The sequence below is a fragment of the Paroedura picta genome, chromosome 15 (genome assembly GCF_049243985.1).
Source record: "Paroedura picta isolate Pp20150507F chromosome 15, Ppicta_v3.0, whole genome shotgun sequence".
Classification (NCBI taxonomy): Eukaryota; Metazoa; Chordata; class Lepidosauria; order Squamata; family Gekkonidae; genus Paroedura; species Paroedura picta.
In genome coordinates, this window is record NC_135383.1 from 28,335,992 (window position 1) to 28,352,082 (window position 16,091).

General features: G+C 45.2%; 1 protein-coding gene across 25 annotated transcripts in view; it reads right to left on the reverse strand.

The window, feature by feature from the left end:
- The window catches only part of MSI2 (musashi RNA binding protein 2), an 833,820-nt gene that overhangs the window by 24,976 nt on the left and 792,753 nt on the right, over nt 1–16,091 (reverse strand). For 5 of the 25 annotated variants that reach the window (XR_013226808.1, XR_013226807.1, XR_013226809.1 and 2 more), the window contains 2 exons: nt 11,651–11,747; nt 11,289–11,405 (listed from right to left, as the gene is read on the reverse strand). The exons of the other annotated variants lie outside the window; for them this stretch is intronic. The gene's annotated coding sequence lies outside the window, so the exon portion shown is untranslated. The remainder of the gene's footprint in view (nt 1–11,288; nt 11,406–11,650; nt 11,748–16,091) is intronic. 25 annotated transcript variants of the gene reach the window in all.

Here is a 16,091-nt window from a genome sequence, read left to right on the forward strand (position 1 = left end):
GCATTAGTCCTGTGAGTCTGGAAAATGCAGGAAGATCTAAATAAATATTTACAGCCTGAAACTGTAAATAGAGAACAAGCAAATGTCTGGAGACACATGGTAACTGACATGACTTTTTGGCCTGGCAAATAACCTTGGCCTGGCAAATAAAAAAACAGTATAAAAAACCTTACTAAGGTCAAGACTGCTGTACACAGAGAGTCTTCCTCTTAGAGTTTATATTTACCTAGTAGTTGCACTGCCTAGAAATTACAATGGACCTCCAGGACACTCATCCCATCATCTGCAGTGAGTGTGACATAATTGACTTCCTCCCAGAAGACAAGATGGACTACATCTGCCCCAAGTGTAAGCTGGTAAGACTTTTGGAGGAAAGGATTAGGGGATTAGAAGACAGCATTATTACTCTAACCCAAATTAAGAAAGGGGAGGAGTTCATAGACCAGAGCTGTGCAACTCGGAATAAAGAGGATACAACCAGTCCTGAAGAGAATAAGGGGACTGACCTCACTACGGAGCCTCTGGAGGCAGTTCGGAAAAAAATTCAATGTCGTAGAGCGAGACAGTTCTCGGGGTCTTTGGAGCTCCAGAATAGATTTCAGGCCCTTGCAGAGAAGGTGCAAGGGTCAACAAGGGAAGAAGTCCCAAAACAAAGTCTAAGACAAAGTGAAGAGGCCACGGGGATAGAAGGAAATGGAGTTGAGAAGAAAAAAAAAGAGGAGATTACTGGTAATTGGAGACTCCCTGCTAAGAGGAATGGATCGCCATATGGCTGGGCCCGGCCGCCGAACCCGAGAGGTGTGTTGCTTGCCAGGGGCAAAAATTAAAGACATTTCAAAATGGCTGCCCAAACTCCTCAAATCTAACCAACAGGCTAGAGTTGGTGGATGAGGTGAAGGAGGTGGGGAAGTGACCATAGAATTCCTTTTGAGATGGGGAGCCAAGGAAGCTTGTAGCCAGACACGGATGTTGGATTTTCGTAGAGCAAACTTTAATAAACTCAGAGACATGATGAGTGTCATACCATGGACGAGAATGCATGTGAAGGGTGGGCGCTACTCAAACAAGAGCTATTGCATGCTCAATCAATGACTATCCCAGAAAGATGAAAACACTGCAGGAGCTCTAAGAAGCCTATTTGGATGAACAGAGGAACTAAGAAAGAAAAGGAAAATGTTCAGGAAATGGAGGGAAGGACAGAGCTCTAAAGAAGAGTACCTACAGGTTACTAGGCACTGTAGATCAATCATCAGAAAGGCCAAAGCTGAGAGTGAGCTAAGATTGGCCAGGGAAGGCCATTGTAACAAGAAAAGATTTTTCAGTTATGTGAGGAGCAAATGTAAAGTAAAGGAGGCAATAGGCAATGGGTGCGGATGGACAAACTCTAACGGAAGATGCAGAGAAAGCTGAAAGGCTAGTGCCTATTTTACATCTGTTTTTTCCCATAGGTCAAGTGTTTAGAGATGGCCGTAGCCAAAGTTCAACGAGATCTGAACACAATGGAAAAATGGGCAAATGAGAACAAGATGCAATAAAGATAAGTGTAAAGTTCTGCATCTGGGTCAGAAAAATGAAAAGCATGCCTACTGGATGGGGGATACGATTCTAAGTAACACTGTGTGTGAACGAGACCTTGGGGTACTTGTGGATTGTAAACTAAACATGAGCAGGCAGTGTGATGCAGCGGTAAAAAGGCGAATGGAAGATGCAGAGAAAGTAGAAAGGCTTAGTGCCTATTTTACATCTGTTTTTTCCCACAGATCAAAGTGTTTAGGCACATCTAGAGATGGCCGTAGCCAAAGGATAGTGTCTGGGTGGCAGGTTGACATGGATAGAGACGTTGTCGAGAGGCATTTAGCTGCACTGGATGACTTCAAATCCCCTGGTCCAGATGAAATGCACCCGAGAGTACTCAAAGAACTTTCCAGAGAACTTGCACAGCCCTTGTCCATCATCTTCGGAACCTCTTTAAGGACTGGAGATGTCCCGGAGGACTGGAAGAGAGCAAATGTTATTCCGATCTTCAAAAAAGAGAGGAAGGATGACCCGGGAAACTACAGACCAGTGAGTCTGACCTCTGTTGTGGGGAAGATAATGGAGCAGCTATTAAAGGGAGCGATCTGCAAAAATCTGGAGGACAATTTGGTGATCCAAGGAAGTCAGCATGGATTTGTCTCCAACAGGTCCTGCCAGACCAACCTGGTTTCCTTTTTTGACCAAGTAACAGGTTTGCTGGATCGGGGAAATTCGGTTGATGTCGTTTACTTGGATTTTAGTAAAGCTTTTGACAAGGTTCCCCATGATGTTCTGATGGATAAATTGAAGGACTGCAATCTGGATTTTCAGATAGTCAGGTGGATAGGGAATTGGTTAGAGAACCGCACTCAAAGATTTGTTGTCAATGGTGTTTCATCAGACTGGAGAGAGGTGAGTAGCAGGGTACCTCAGGGCTCGGTGCTTGGCCCGGTACTTTTTAACATATTTATTAATGATCTAGATGAGTTGGTGGAGGGACTACTCATCAAGTTTGCAGATGACACCAAATTGGGAGGACTGGCAAATACTCCGGAAGATAGAGACAGAGTTCAACGAGATCTGAACACAATGGAAAAATGGGCAAATGAGAACAAGATGCAATTTAATAAAGATAAGTGTAAAGTTCTGCTTCTGGCTCAGAAAAATGAAAAGCATGCCTACTGGATGGGGGATACGCTTCTAGGTAACACTGTGTGTGAACGAGACCTTGGGGTACTTGTGGATTGTAAACTAAACATGAGCAGGCAGTGTGATGAAGCGGTAAAAAGGCGAATGCCATTTTGGGCTGTATCAACAGGGGCATCACATCAAAATCCCAAGATGTCATAGTTCCATTGTATACGGCACTGGTCAGACCACACCTGGAGTACTGTATGCAGTTCTGGAGGCTTCACTTCAAGAAGGACGTAGATAAAATTGAAAGGGTACAGAGGAGAGCGACGAAGATGATCTGGGGCCAAGGGACCAAGCCCTATGAAGATAGGGTGAGGGACTTGGGAATGTTCAGCCTGGGAGGTTGAGAGGGGACATGATAGCCCTCTTTAAGTATTTGAAAGGTTGTCACTTGGAGGAGGGCAGGATGCTGTTTCTGTTGGCTGCAGAGGAGAGGACATGCAGTAATGGGTTTAAACTTCAAGTACAACGATATAGGCTAGATATCAGGGAAAAAAATTTCACAGTCAGAGTAGTTCAGCAGTGGAATAGGCTGCCTAAGAAGGTGGTGAGCTCCCCCTCACTGGCAGTCTTCAAGCAAAGGTTAGATACACACTTTTCTTGGATGCTTTAGGATGCTTAGGGCTGATCCTGCGTTGAGCAGGGGGTTGGACTAGATGGCCTGTATGGCCCTTTCCAACTCTATGATTCTATGTGGGAACGAATGACATGTCCATGAATACCATTGCTCCTATTAAAAAAGACTACCGAGATCTGGGGAGGAAGCTCAAGCAAATGGGGGCACAAGTGGTATTCTCTTCAATCTTGCCTGTCAAGGGAAGAGGAATGCGTCGGGAGAGGAAGATAATGGAGGTGAATCACTGGCTGCGTAGTTGGTGCCGGCAAGAGAGATTTGGTTTCTGGGACCATGGGATAGGCTTTCTTGAGGAAGGCCTATTAGCACCTGATGGACTGCACTTATTGAAGCTGGGGAAGAATGTGTTTGGCAGGAACCTGGGAAGATTCATCAGGAGAGCTTTAAACTGAAGCCACAAGGGGAAGGAGACAATCAACATAGGGAGTGTAAGGAAGGAGAATGATCGGGGGCAGCCCAACTGGCAAGGCCAGCTCATAGGGACCCAAAAGTAAAATGATTCAGATGCCTTTATACTAACGCCCAAAGCATGGGCAATAAGAAGGAAGAGCTGGAACTTCTCATGCTGATGGAAAGGTATGATCTAGTAGGCATCACAGAAACTTGGTGGAATGATTCTCATGACAGGAATGTAATGGTGGATGGATATGAACTGTTCAGAAAAAACAGAATAGATCAAAGAGGTGGAGGAGTGGCACTGTATGTGAGGAAAGGGCTTACCAGTCAGGAAATTCTAGTGAAGGAGAGTATATCTACAGTGGAAAGCATCTGGGTGAAAATAAGTGAGGGGAAAACAAACAGTGTGGTGGTTGGTGTCTGCTACCGACTGCCTGACCAACGAGAGGATGTGGATTCTGCACTTTGTGAGCAGCTTGAGAAAATATCCAAGTGGCAGGACCTTGTCATCATGAGTGACTTCAATTTCCCAGATGTGTGTTGGGAAACAAACTCTGCGAAGCATCCTCAGTCATGCAACTTTCTGACATGCCTGGCTGACAATTTCATTTATCAAATGGTAGATGAACCCACAAGAGGTTCAGCCATACTGGACTTAATACTGACTTAATACTGACCAACAGGCAAGAGTTGGTGGATGAGGTGAAGGAGGTGGGGACCCTAGGGGGAAGTGACCATGTCCTCATAGGATTCCTTTTGAGATGGGGAGGCAAGGAAGCTTGTAGCCAGACGCGGATGTTGGATTTTCGTAGGGCAAACTTTAATAAACTCAGAGACATGATGAGTGTCATACCATGGATGAGAATGCTGGAAGGGAAGGGAGCATATGAAGGGTTGGCACTACTATTGAGCTATTGATTGAGCTATTGCATGCTCAATCAATGACTATTCCAGAAAGACGAAAATACTGCAGGAGCTCTAAGAAGCCTGTTTGGATGAACAGAGAACTTCAAGAGGAACTAAGAAAGAAAAGGAAAATGTTCAGGAAATGGAGGGAAGGACAGAGCTCTAAAGAAGAGTACCTACAGGTTACTAGGCACTGTAGATCAATCATCAGAAAGGCCAAAGCTGAGAGTGAGCTAAGATTGGCCAGGGAAGCCCACTGTAACAAGAAAAGATTTTTCAGTTGTGAGGAGCAAATGTAAAGTAAAGGAGGCAATAGGCCCACTGTTGGGTGCGGATGGACAAACTCTAACGGAAGATGCAGAGAAAGCTGAAAGGCTAGTGCCTATTTTACATCTGTTTTTTCCCACAGGTCAAAGGGTTTAGGCACATCTAGAGATGGCAGTAGCCAAAGGATAGTGTCTGGGTGGCAGGTTAACATGGATAGAGAGGTTGTCGAGAGGCATTTAGCTGCACTGGATGAGTTCAAATCCCCTGGGCCGGATGAAATGCACCCGTGAGTGCTCAAAGAACTTTCCAGAGAACTTGCACAGCCCTTGTCCATCATCTTCGGGACCTCTTTAAGGACTGGAGATGTCCCGGAGGACTGGAAGAGAGCAAATGTTATTCTGATCTTCAAAAAAGGGAGGAAGGATGACCCGGGAAACTACAGACCAGTGAGTCTGACCTCTGTTGTGAGGAAGATAATGGAGCAGATATTAAAGGGAGCGATCTGCAAACATCTGGAGGACAATCTGGTGATCCAAGGAAGTCAGCATGGATTTGTCTCCAACCGGTCCTGTCAGACCAACTTGGTTTTCTTTTTTGACCAAGTAACAGGTTTGCTGGACTGTGGAAATTTGGTTGATATCGTTTACTTGGATTTTAGTAAAGCTTTTAATAAGGCTCCCCATGATGTTTTGATGGATGAGTTGAAGGACTGCAATCTGGATTTTCAGATAGTTAAGTGGATAGGGAATTTGTTAGAGAACTGCACTCAAAGAGTTGTTGTCAATGGTGTTTCATCAGACTGGAGAGTGAGTAGCGGGGTACCTCAGGGCTCGGTGCTCAGCCTGGTACTGTTTAACATATTTATTAATGATCTAGATGAGGGGGTGGAGGGACTACTCATCAAGTTTGCAGATTACACCAAATTGGGAGGACTGGCAAATACTCCGGAAGATAGAGACAGAGTTCAACGAGATCTGAACACAATGGAAAAATGGGCAAATGAGAACAATATGCAATTTAATAAAGATAAGTGTAAAGTTCTGCATCTGGGTCAGAAAAATGAAAAGCATGTCTACTGGATGGGGGATACGTTTCTAGGTAGCCCCCTTTAAGTATTTGAAAGGTTGTCACTTGGAGGAAGGGAGGATGCTGTTTCCGTAGGCTGCAGAGGAAAGGACAAGCAGTAATGGGTTAAACTAGAATGATATAGGCTAGATATCAGGGGGAAAAAATTTCACAGTCAGAGTAGTTCTGCAGTGGAATAGGCTGCCTAAGGAGGTGGTGAGCTACCGCTCACTGGCATTATTCAAGCAACGGTTGGATACACACTTTTTTTGGATGCTTTAGGATGCTTAGGGGTGATCCTGCGTTGAGCAGGGCGTTGGACTAGATGGCCTGTATGGCCGTTTCCAATTTTATGATTTTATGATTCTATGATTCTATAGGGTTCCCAGCTTCCCTGTGAGCCTTGCTGCCCCACCTTCCTCATGGGAAGTCTGCTATGGGGAGAGAAAGGGAAGACGATTGGAAAATCCTTTGAGACACCTGAGGCCTGCTTGGTCACTGCAGCCCATTCCCAGTTCTCTCAGACCTCTCACAACCCTACATACCTCACAGGTTGACTATTGTGGAGAGACGAATGAAAAAGGTGTTTGTAAACCTCTTTGATAATCCTTTGGTTAGTAAGCAATTGGGTACAAAAATCCGTTCTTCTAAGGACCAACCATGAAAGAAGCATGTGGGCACATAAGATTTTATCAACAGTGAAAAATGGAAAAGAAGGAACAGGGTGGACACCTGTGTACTGTGTCTACCCCATGTGTATTAGGGCAGAGGGGCATTTCGTTGTCTGTGGCCTAATTCACACAAAAAGGGAAATGACACAGAACTGGGAGGAATTGGTTGCCATATAGTCCCCACTGTAACCAGATGAGCTGTTCAACACACATGGACATGGACAAGAGAAGAAGAAGAGTTGGTTCTTATATGCCGTTTTCGCTACCCGAAGGAGGCTCAAAGCGGCTTACAGTCACCTTCCCTTTCCTCTCCCCACAACAGACACCCTGTGGGGTGGGTGAGGCTGAGAGAGCCCTGATATCACTGAAGAAGAAGAAGAAGAGTTGGTTCTTATATGCCACTTTTCTCTACCCGAAGGAGTCTCAAAGTGGCTTACAGTCACCTTCCCTTTCCTCTCCCCACAACAGACAACCTGTGAGGTAGTGAGGCTGAGAAAGCCCTGATATCACTGCTCAGTCAGAACAGTTTTATCAGTGCCGTGGTGAGCCCAAGGTCACCCAGTTGGCTGCATGTGGGGGAGTGCAGAATCGAACCTGACATGCCAGATTAGAACTCCGCGCTCCTAACCACTACAGCAAACTGGCTCTCCCAGTTTGGAGTCAACATGACATGTCCTTCAGTCTGCATTGTGAAGGTCGACAGATGGGGAGACTAATAGACAGAAATGTTAACTCTTCTATCATGGAAGTGAGTGACGTGGGCTTATTATGTCTCCCATATTGGAGAACACACGCTCACTCTGAAAGTTGGCGGGCGGCCAGCAGAGAAGATTCATGGAAAGAGTGGAAAGATCAGGCCATGTGGAAGCCTTCCATGACCAGTACTCTAGGGGTTTGCAATGGGTGGGGGCTTTGGGGGCTCTCCAGACCCCAGCTGGCACTAGCTGACTAATGCCAGCCACCGTCTAGATGATTATAGAGGACCAGTAATGTCCCTCCCTAATGCTGGAGCAACCTTTTTCCACAGAGGATGAACCTTCTGCCTAACCCCTCAACTCTTCCCTCAGCCCCCCCCCCCCACATCATGCCTGGAGCCACGCAATGTCCACACCTCCCCACAGAGTTCATCCCTCCAGGAAGACAGTTCAGAGTTGCTAAAAGCAATGTTTCCTTTAATGCATGGGTTACACATGCAAGCAAGCATAAACTCCATCTCCCAGCACAGAGGATGCAGGTGGATCTCGACACAGCTCTGCAATCTATGCACAAAGGCCTGCACCCATATGAGCAGATCTATCGTGGGACTCAGCGCAATGGCCAGTGCCTGATCCAGACCATGGAGTGGGGAAATCACCTGTCCCAAACTAGCTGTATGAGTGCTGAGGACCTTGGTGGTGTCCTGGAATGGCTTAAGGACATGGACCATCTGAGCGAGAGTCAGCCTCTCAGAGGAGCTTATGCTTAGCTCCTGACCAAAAACCTTGAATACAAGATGCAAAGTGTTAGCCATGAAAATATTCAAATAGAATATTTGAGATTATTCTATCTGCTGAGATGCTGAGAATCAATATTCTGATTTGGTTCTGCAGCCAGCCCCAAACACCAAGACAAGATGAAAAGGGCAAAATTGCAGCCAGGACCCCTCCTGCAGAGAAGGGAAAAATAAAAATAAAGTGTGTCCAAAAAGCGCTTTTTAGAAAAGTAAAGTAGAAATCTGGATTTATGGACAATCCTTCACCCCACTTCCAGAAAGAAAATTAGGAGAGTAAATCCAGAAAAAATTTCAAAGAAAATAAAGTTTGTTCTCCCTGCTCCCAGAAAGAACAATACATGTTTTCAAAGAAAGAAAATAAAAGACGTCTGCCTGCACTTGGTGGAAAAGTCCAGCCACAGGCACAGCAAGTCTCCAATTAAAACCCAACTGGGTTCCAAAGGGAAAGGCCAGCCAGAAATTTGTAGCCAAAGACCCACAGGTAACACTGAAAATACTCCTTCACTCTAGAACCTCCACCTGAACCACTCAATCTATCTCAAACATCTCTCCCTCCAAAGAGCAACATGTGTCTCCCTCTCTCCTTCACCCACTCCTATTGAGAGCAAAAGAATGCAATGAGCTCTCCCGTGGCCCCAGGGAGTATATATATCAAGGAATTCCCATTGATACCAAAGGGAGCACTACTAACGAGGATGCCAATCAAGCTGAATGGGTAATCATTGGGGTAGCCACAGAAACCAAAAGACAATCCTCCCATTCGTGCACTTCACAAGCTTGCATGCATGCTCCAAGAGGGGAAACTCCATCCCCGAAAAAGCCCATGAACATGCACAGACCCATATGTGGTAGTGCATGGTCATCAGGGGCATGGCCACACAGGCTGGGGGTGACACACAAACCAGCCCAATTCATGGGTTCATGGAGACCTGTGGCTTGGCCCGTGCCCATCTCTACTCATAACTTCTTCACTACCTACCAAACTATTGTGTTCAAAACAAGTTAGAAGACTACATTGTCAGCTAAGAAAACTAAACTTCACTTACTCCACTAAGCTCAGCTTATGGGAACACAGAATTCAGAAAACAGCTTATACACAGATGCTGTAAACAGTGTTCCTATTAGCAGCTTGGTGTCTTCAGGTATACCAATGATTTTTACCAGACCAGCAGAGGAAAACAGACCATGTGAGCATACCCCATTTGAGTGATATAATCTAAATGGCCTCTGAGAGCTTAAATTGGTTTCTGCTCATAGAATCATAGAGTTGGAAGGGGCCATACAGGCCATCTAGTCCAACCCTCTGCTCAACGCAGGCTCAGCCCTTGTCCATCATCTTCAGGACTGCAGAGTTGCCAGAAGAATGGAGGAGAGCGAAAGTAATCACAGTCTTCAAAAAAGGGAGGAGAGATGACCCAGGAAACTACAGGCCAATGAGTCTGATTTCAATTGCAGGGACGATAATAGAGCAGATTTTAAAGGAGGTGATCTGCAACAATCTGCAGAATAATTTGTTGATCTGGGGAAGTCAGTATGGATTTGTCTCCAACAGGTTCTGCCAAACCGGCCTGGTTTCCTTCTTTGAATGAGTGATGGGCTTATTAGATAATATCAATGGATGTTGTTTACCTAGATTTCAGTAAGACTTTTGACAGGGTTCCTTAGGATGTTCTGATGTGTAAACTGTAGACTGGATTTTCAGATGGTTAGGTGGATATGGAAAAGGTTAGAAAACTGCACCCCAAGAGTAGTGGTCAATGGTATTTCATCAGATTGGGGTGTTACAAGGCTCAATACTGTTTCGGGGTCTGTTCAGCATTTTTATCAATGATCTGGACAAGGGGGTAGGGGGACTTATTCAATTTGCGGATGATACCAAATTGGGAGGAATGGCAGAAGTGCCAGGCTTCTGCCATAGATTTTGGCAACTGCTAACAGTGTATATGCTAGGATAACATCTAGACTGCTTGAATTGCCAGCTCTGGGTGTCCTCTGTTTTCACACCTCCCCTCCCCATCTGCTTGGCTCGGTGAAGTGTCCTTGGGCCCTTGTTTGAACTTTGAAGATTTCCTGTGTTTCACGGGTTCACACAGGAGGGAGGGTTGAATGTGGAGTTATATGCAGGACCTGTTGCTTTGCCTCAGTTCTGATAAGGAACTATTTAGGTTAACTTGCTTGCTCTCAATAAACTCGATCTTTTGCGCCAAGTCAAGGATTCATGTATTGGGCAATCTGCAGAAACGTCATAGAGTAGTGAACATCCCAGAAGACAGAGATCTGAACACACTGGAAAAGTGGGCAAATGAAAACAAGATGCAATTCAATAAGGAGCAGAAGTTCTACATCTGGGTCACAAAAATGAGAAGCATGCATGCTGGATGGGAGATACACATCTGGGAAGTAGTGTGTGTCAATGTAATCTTGGGGCTTAGCTTGTGGACTATAAACTAAATATGAGCAGACAGTGTGATGCAGTGGTAAAGAAGGCAAATGCAGTCTTGTACTGCATCAACAGAAGCATCACAACAAAATCACAAGATGTCACAGTCCCACTGTATACCACTCCCTATCTGGAGTGTGCAATTCTGGAGGCCGCACTTCCAAAAGCGTTTAGAGGAGAGTAACGAGAATGATCCGAGGCCTAGGGACCAAGCCCTATGAGGAAAGGCTGAGGGACTTGGGAATGTTCAGCTTGGAGAGGAGGAGGGGACATGATAGCCCTCTTTAAGTATTTGAAAGGTTGTCACTTAGAGGAAGGCAAGGAAAGGTTCATGGTGGCAGTAGAAGATAGGATATGGTCATATTGTCTGATAAATGTTTAATACATTTAAAAAATATACAAAAAATAATTAATTCACACCCATTTGGGAAATCCTTCCAGGGCTATCAAGAAACCTCAGGGTTTCATAAAACACTGGTTGAAAAACCTTGATCTAGAGATTTTAGGGATAGAGCTGGGATGGGGAGGGTTTGAGGATGGGAGAAACTTCAGCATAGTACAATGATACAATTAGTCCACCCTCCAAAGCAGTTTTTCCAGGGGAATTTCTGTCATCTGGGAAATCATTTGTACATCTGGGAGATCTCCAGGCCCCACCAGGCGGCTGGCAAACCTTAGGCCACATAGATGTATTTATTTTTAACTCACATTTCCTGATTCCCTCCAGTGACTCTGAATGTCCAGTTGGAAGCCACAGCAATCTTGTAGGAAGTGGATCTGTACTCGCTGCTCAGTGGCCCTTGAGCTGGGTGCCATCTCTATGCCCTACAGAGGAGAGGTTCCTTTGTAGTACACTTGTGGTACACAAACATTCTCTCATGAATTTTCATTTCCTTTAATGGGCTATGAAGAAGGGAGGGATAGGCAGCATTTCCACGTTGGAAATTAAAATTCCCAAGTTTGCTCCAAAGAATTAAATATGGAACATTCTTCTGGCTCAGATTCCGCCACAAACATGGGTCAGGCTCAAGGGAGTGTGACATGCAAATGTGTTACATTTTTTGGCTTGCCTTGGAACAAGCAACAACTCTCCTAGGACTCTCCTTGGATTCTTCACTCTTGGTTTCCAATCTTACTGCTGCTTCCATGGCATTCCAGATGCAAGATCTGTTAATGAGATTAGGAAAAGTTGTATTCTTTACCACTCTAGCAACTCTACAGTTTCATTAGAGCAGGTTTCACCAACTGGGTAGGAGTTATTTTGTATATATTTATTTTAAAATTATCTGGTAATATGCCCATATGTGGTCATGTTGACCCTCCCCCCCGCCATGGCCAATGATGGGCTTGGAAGGGTTAGTTTTGTTGCACGTGGTAGTGACTAGAGAAGTAGAGTCTAGAAAGGTAAGTACTCTCATTTTATGGTAACTGTGTTGGGAGAGTGGCAGGGGGCGATGGAGCAGAGGATGCCTATTCCAGCCCTGTTCCCATTTCTGGCATGGGGGTGTGTGGGGGACAGAGCGCTCTCTCCTCCTAGCCTCTCCCTGAAACTGCAGCTGCTCTACATTCAGGCAAGGATGGAGTGTTGTGTTGTGTCTTCTTGGGCACAATCCTGTCCTCCTCCAGCTGCTCTTGGGGGAGGTTAAAGAGGAAGTGCTGCAGATGCCCCCTTCTCAGCATGGTCTCAGGAAGGGAAAGGAGGGGCACTGGGCGCTATCTCTCACTGCATGCTCCATTGCGAGTCTGCATTAAAAAAATTTAGAGCCATGAGGGGGTGGGAAGTTGTAACAAACCCAGCCAGCCAGGGCGGCTTGTTTTTGCCCAGGTAGCTTCACGAAGCCCAGCCCAATGTGGTTCTATTCACAAATCATCTGAAAATATTTCTGTGCTGTCACTTCCTGTGCTCTAGGATCTGGTGAAGTCACATCCGATGGGAGTTTCTGGGTGATGTCTCTTCTGGTGACATGTTACTGGCATGGCAGGGAGGTGTGGCCTGCTGACATCACTTCTGGGGTTTCTTGGAACCTGAAGAATGTTTCAGGGTAATTTCTCAGTGGTAAAAAAGTTGAGAAAAGCTGCATCAGAGAAAGTCCGGGTGATCATGGGATGGGCCTCTGCAGTTGGGCAGAGGTTGTACGTTTGATTAGTGGCAGCAAAAGATCTGCAGCAGAAGCAGAAGCAGTAACTTCAGGCATTGTCTGCTGTAAAATAAGCATATGGGGACCTGCAACACTATGATCTAGTGTGTGTTACTGTGTAATCACATTCAGGTTTGGGGTAGGTTGCACAGCACATGAAAGCTGTAGTGCCAAGATGCAATTGTATGGGGTGAGTTGGAATCAACTCTCAGAGCAGGAGTTGCTGCGTTTACTTAGGGAAATATTTAACTAGTAATGGCTATAGCTGAATTCAGATTTATAATGGGAGCTGAAGCTATTCCTTCCTTCATGAAGAATTAAAGAGGTACCCTCCCTCTGGAACCCAACTGAAATCACGAAGTCCCTGGGACACCAGTATGTGTTTGTCTACTTGGTCCAAGCTTTAGCTCATACTATGTTGAGTACAGGCAGGGATTGGTGACAAAAGGGTTGATTCACCCCCACCCTACCAGAATTTCTGGTTCTTGGAAAGGAATCAGTTGCAACTGAAAACACAGGTCCTGGGGTGCAAAAGAGACCACGGGGGGATCCACTCCCATTGCAGCATCCCCCTCTACCACTGATGAAACTATGCTGGGACACAATCACCTCTTCCTCCTTAGCTTTCTGTGTTGCTGCTTGTTTCATTGGGGAGGGATGCAGTTGATTTCTTCATGGAGATTAAACAAGTGTTCTTTATGGTGTTCTGAATGGTCACACTGCAGAATGCCATCTAGAACCATACTCAAAATGTGGTTTTACAAGGGGATTGGACAATCCAATAGAGTAGCGATCCCCAACCTGTGGGCCGCGGACCACATGTGGTCCTTCGACTAAGTGGAGGTGGGCCCCGAAGGACGCCTTCTCCCCCCCCCGGCTCTTTACTTCATCCCCCCCAGCCCTTTACAACACACTTCATTGTTGTGGTGTGTCTGTATCTTATTTTGAAGGGATGTTTAAACATTACCATAGCGACCAGAGAGCGTTAGGGCAGTGGTTGAGAGTAGAGGAGTAAACTACCCCCCCCCCCACCGGGCCTCAGTAAAAGGCATTGAGTGGTCCCCGGTGAGTGGCCCCCGGCGTTGAGTAGTCCCCGGTGATAAAAAGGTTGGGGACCACTGCAATAGAGGACAAAGAGGACAAAGCCACAATGTGATAGAACCATCATATTTGGAGGCAGATTTGTTGATTGGGGTCAATCTTGAAGAATGGTCATTGCCTTCCTTTCCCAGTGTTTTCTTGTGGGATAGAGAATAAGACCAGGATGCTGAAGGAGAATAGTAATGCAAGAGAAGATCAGTAAAAGTTCACCGTTTGCCCACACAAAGAGCTTGGAAGATGAAAACTTGGAGGAGCCAGCTGGAGACAGGAGAGGTTTTGAGAAGGACTAGATGAACAAGGTATATGAGGTGAAACTACTAAGGTCAAGACTTCCAGGATTGGAGAGCCACAGTTTTTAATGCTTCTGCTTTGGGTCCCAGGATGCCTGGGAGAAAGGTAGTATATAAATCACAGAGTTGGATGGGATCTCCAGGATCATCTAGTCCAACCTCCTGTACAATGCAGGAACTCACAACTACCTGCCTGTCCACAGTGACCCCAATTTCATGCCAAAGTGATCCCCCCACAGACCAAAAATCTCCAGAATCCAGTCTGGCCTACCATCCCACAGTGGCAATAAATCTTTGTTGGTCTTAAAGGTGCTACTGGACTCTGCTTTTGTTGTTGTTGTTGTTGTTGTTGTTATTATTATTATTATTATCATTATCATTATTATATTTATATCCCACCACTCCCTTGCGGCTCGTGGCGGGTAACAATATCACAAATCCCCCTTGTGCCACAAATGTGCTACTTCAGACCAACATGGCTACCAACTTGAATCTATCCTTATGGAAGGCACCAAATTTAGCCGCTTCTAATGGAACTCCATCAACCTTACAAAGAAACTTGCACAGGTACAGACTGCTATTTCCTTTCAACAACAACAACAAGCCTTTAATAGCATATAAAAGTACAATACAAGAAGGGAAAGTGCAAAAGGATCCACTGCTAGAGAAAACAAAGGAACAGATCATGCTTTAGACATGATACATTCACGATTTCTCATGGCAAGATGTAAAAACTTTGCTACTGGTTCAATTATATCAGGGTTCTGGGATGTCAAAAGAAACTGAGTCTTTCGTTCATCCGAATGCAGTTCTCTTTCCTTTCTTACTAAATGCAAATGTCTGGACATTTTACCTAAAAGACTGAGGATTAAGAATCCAAAGCAATCCACTTATCCTACACACTATGCAGAAAAGCTGTGTGCCAGTTTATCCAAGAAACTACTCAAACATCTGATCAGTGTTTTGTACTACAAACAGAAGGTGCTCAAGGAGAAACGTTCTGAACTGGACATTTCTACAAGGAATCTACCCACTTGGTAAGAATTCCACAAAAAAGACAAGCCATCTACAACTACAACAAATAGACACACAATCGCCCAGGCAGAGCACAAAGTAAACTTTTCCCCACCAGTTTGCCCATAAAGCATGCCTCTTTCCCCACCAAACAAACAAAAACGCGCCCACCCTTTAAATCTTCAAGGCTCTGGATTGCAAGAGGACTTGCAGTGAAAGGAGCCCTATGCATCTATGAATAAACACATATGCGTTTAAATGAATAAGTCTCATAAAAAAAAAATTAGCGGGCATCGCAGTCCCTTTAAAAGAGCGAGAAAAGTGATTGGCCACCTGTCTTGATTGACAGGAGGAAGAGAGGATCATGTCTAGTGCGTTCTCCTCTTCTGCCATTTCAAGCAGCTATGTGAAAGGGTAGGAAGTGCTAGATGGCAGCAGAGGAGCCAGCAGGTGAGGAATTGCAGGAGGTACGGGGATTCTTAGCATTACGCCATTGCACTGGCCTAACACTGATTTTTTTAATCTGTGGAATGGCCCTTTTTATTCATTTTAGCCCAGTTTCTAGCCTATCAAGATCATTCTGATCCTGTCTTCTGGTGTGTTTGCTACCTCTTCCAGTTTATTGTCACCTGCAAATTTAATAAATACTCCCTCTATTCCTTCATCGAAATCACATATAAATATGTTTAACAACACAGGGCCTAGGACAGATCCCTGAAGTACTCCACCTCATCATGCCTCTCCAAGAAGATGATGAACCATTTACAAATACTCTTTGGGTGTGATCTGACAACTGGTTCTCAATCCACCTAATTGTAATAGGATCCATATCACATCCTACCAACTTGTCAGTATGAATATCATTATTTATTTACTAGCAAAATAGCCCAGTGTAATTTAAAATACAATGGGCGCTAGCCCTCTCTCCCCTTGCCCAGGGTAGACCAGCCCAGGACTGGAGAGGCTGC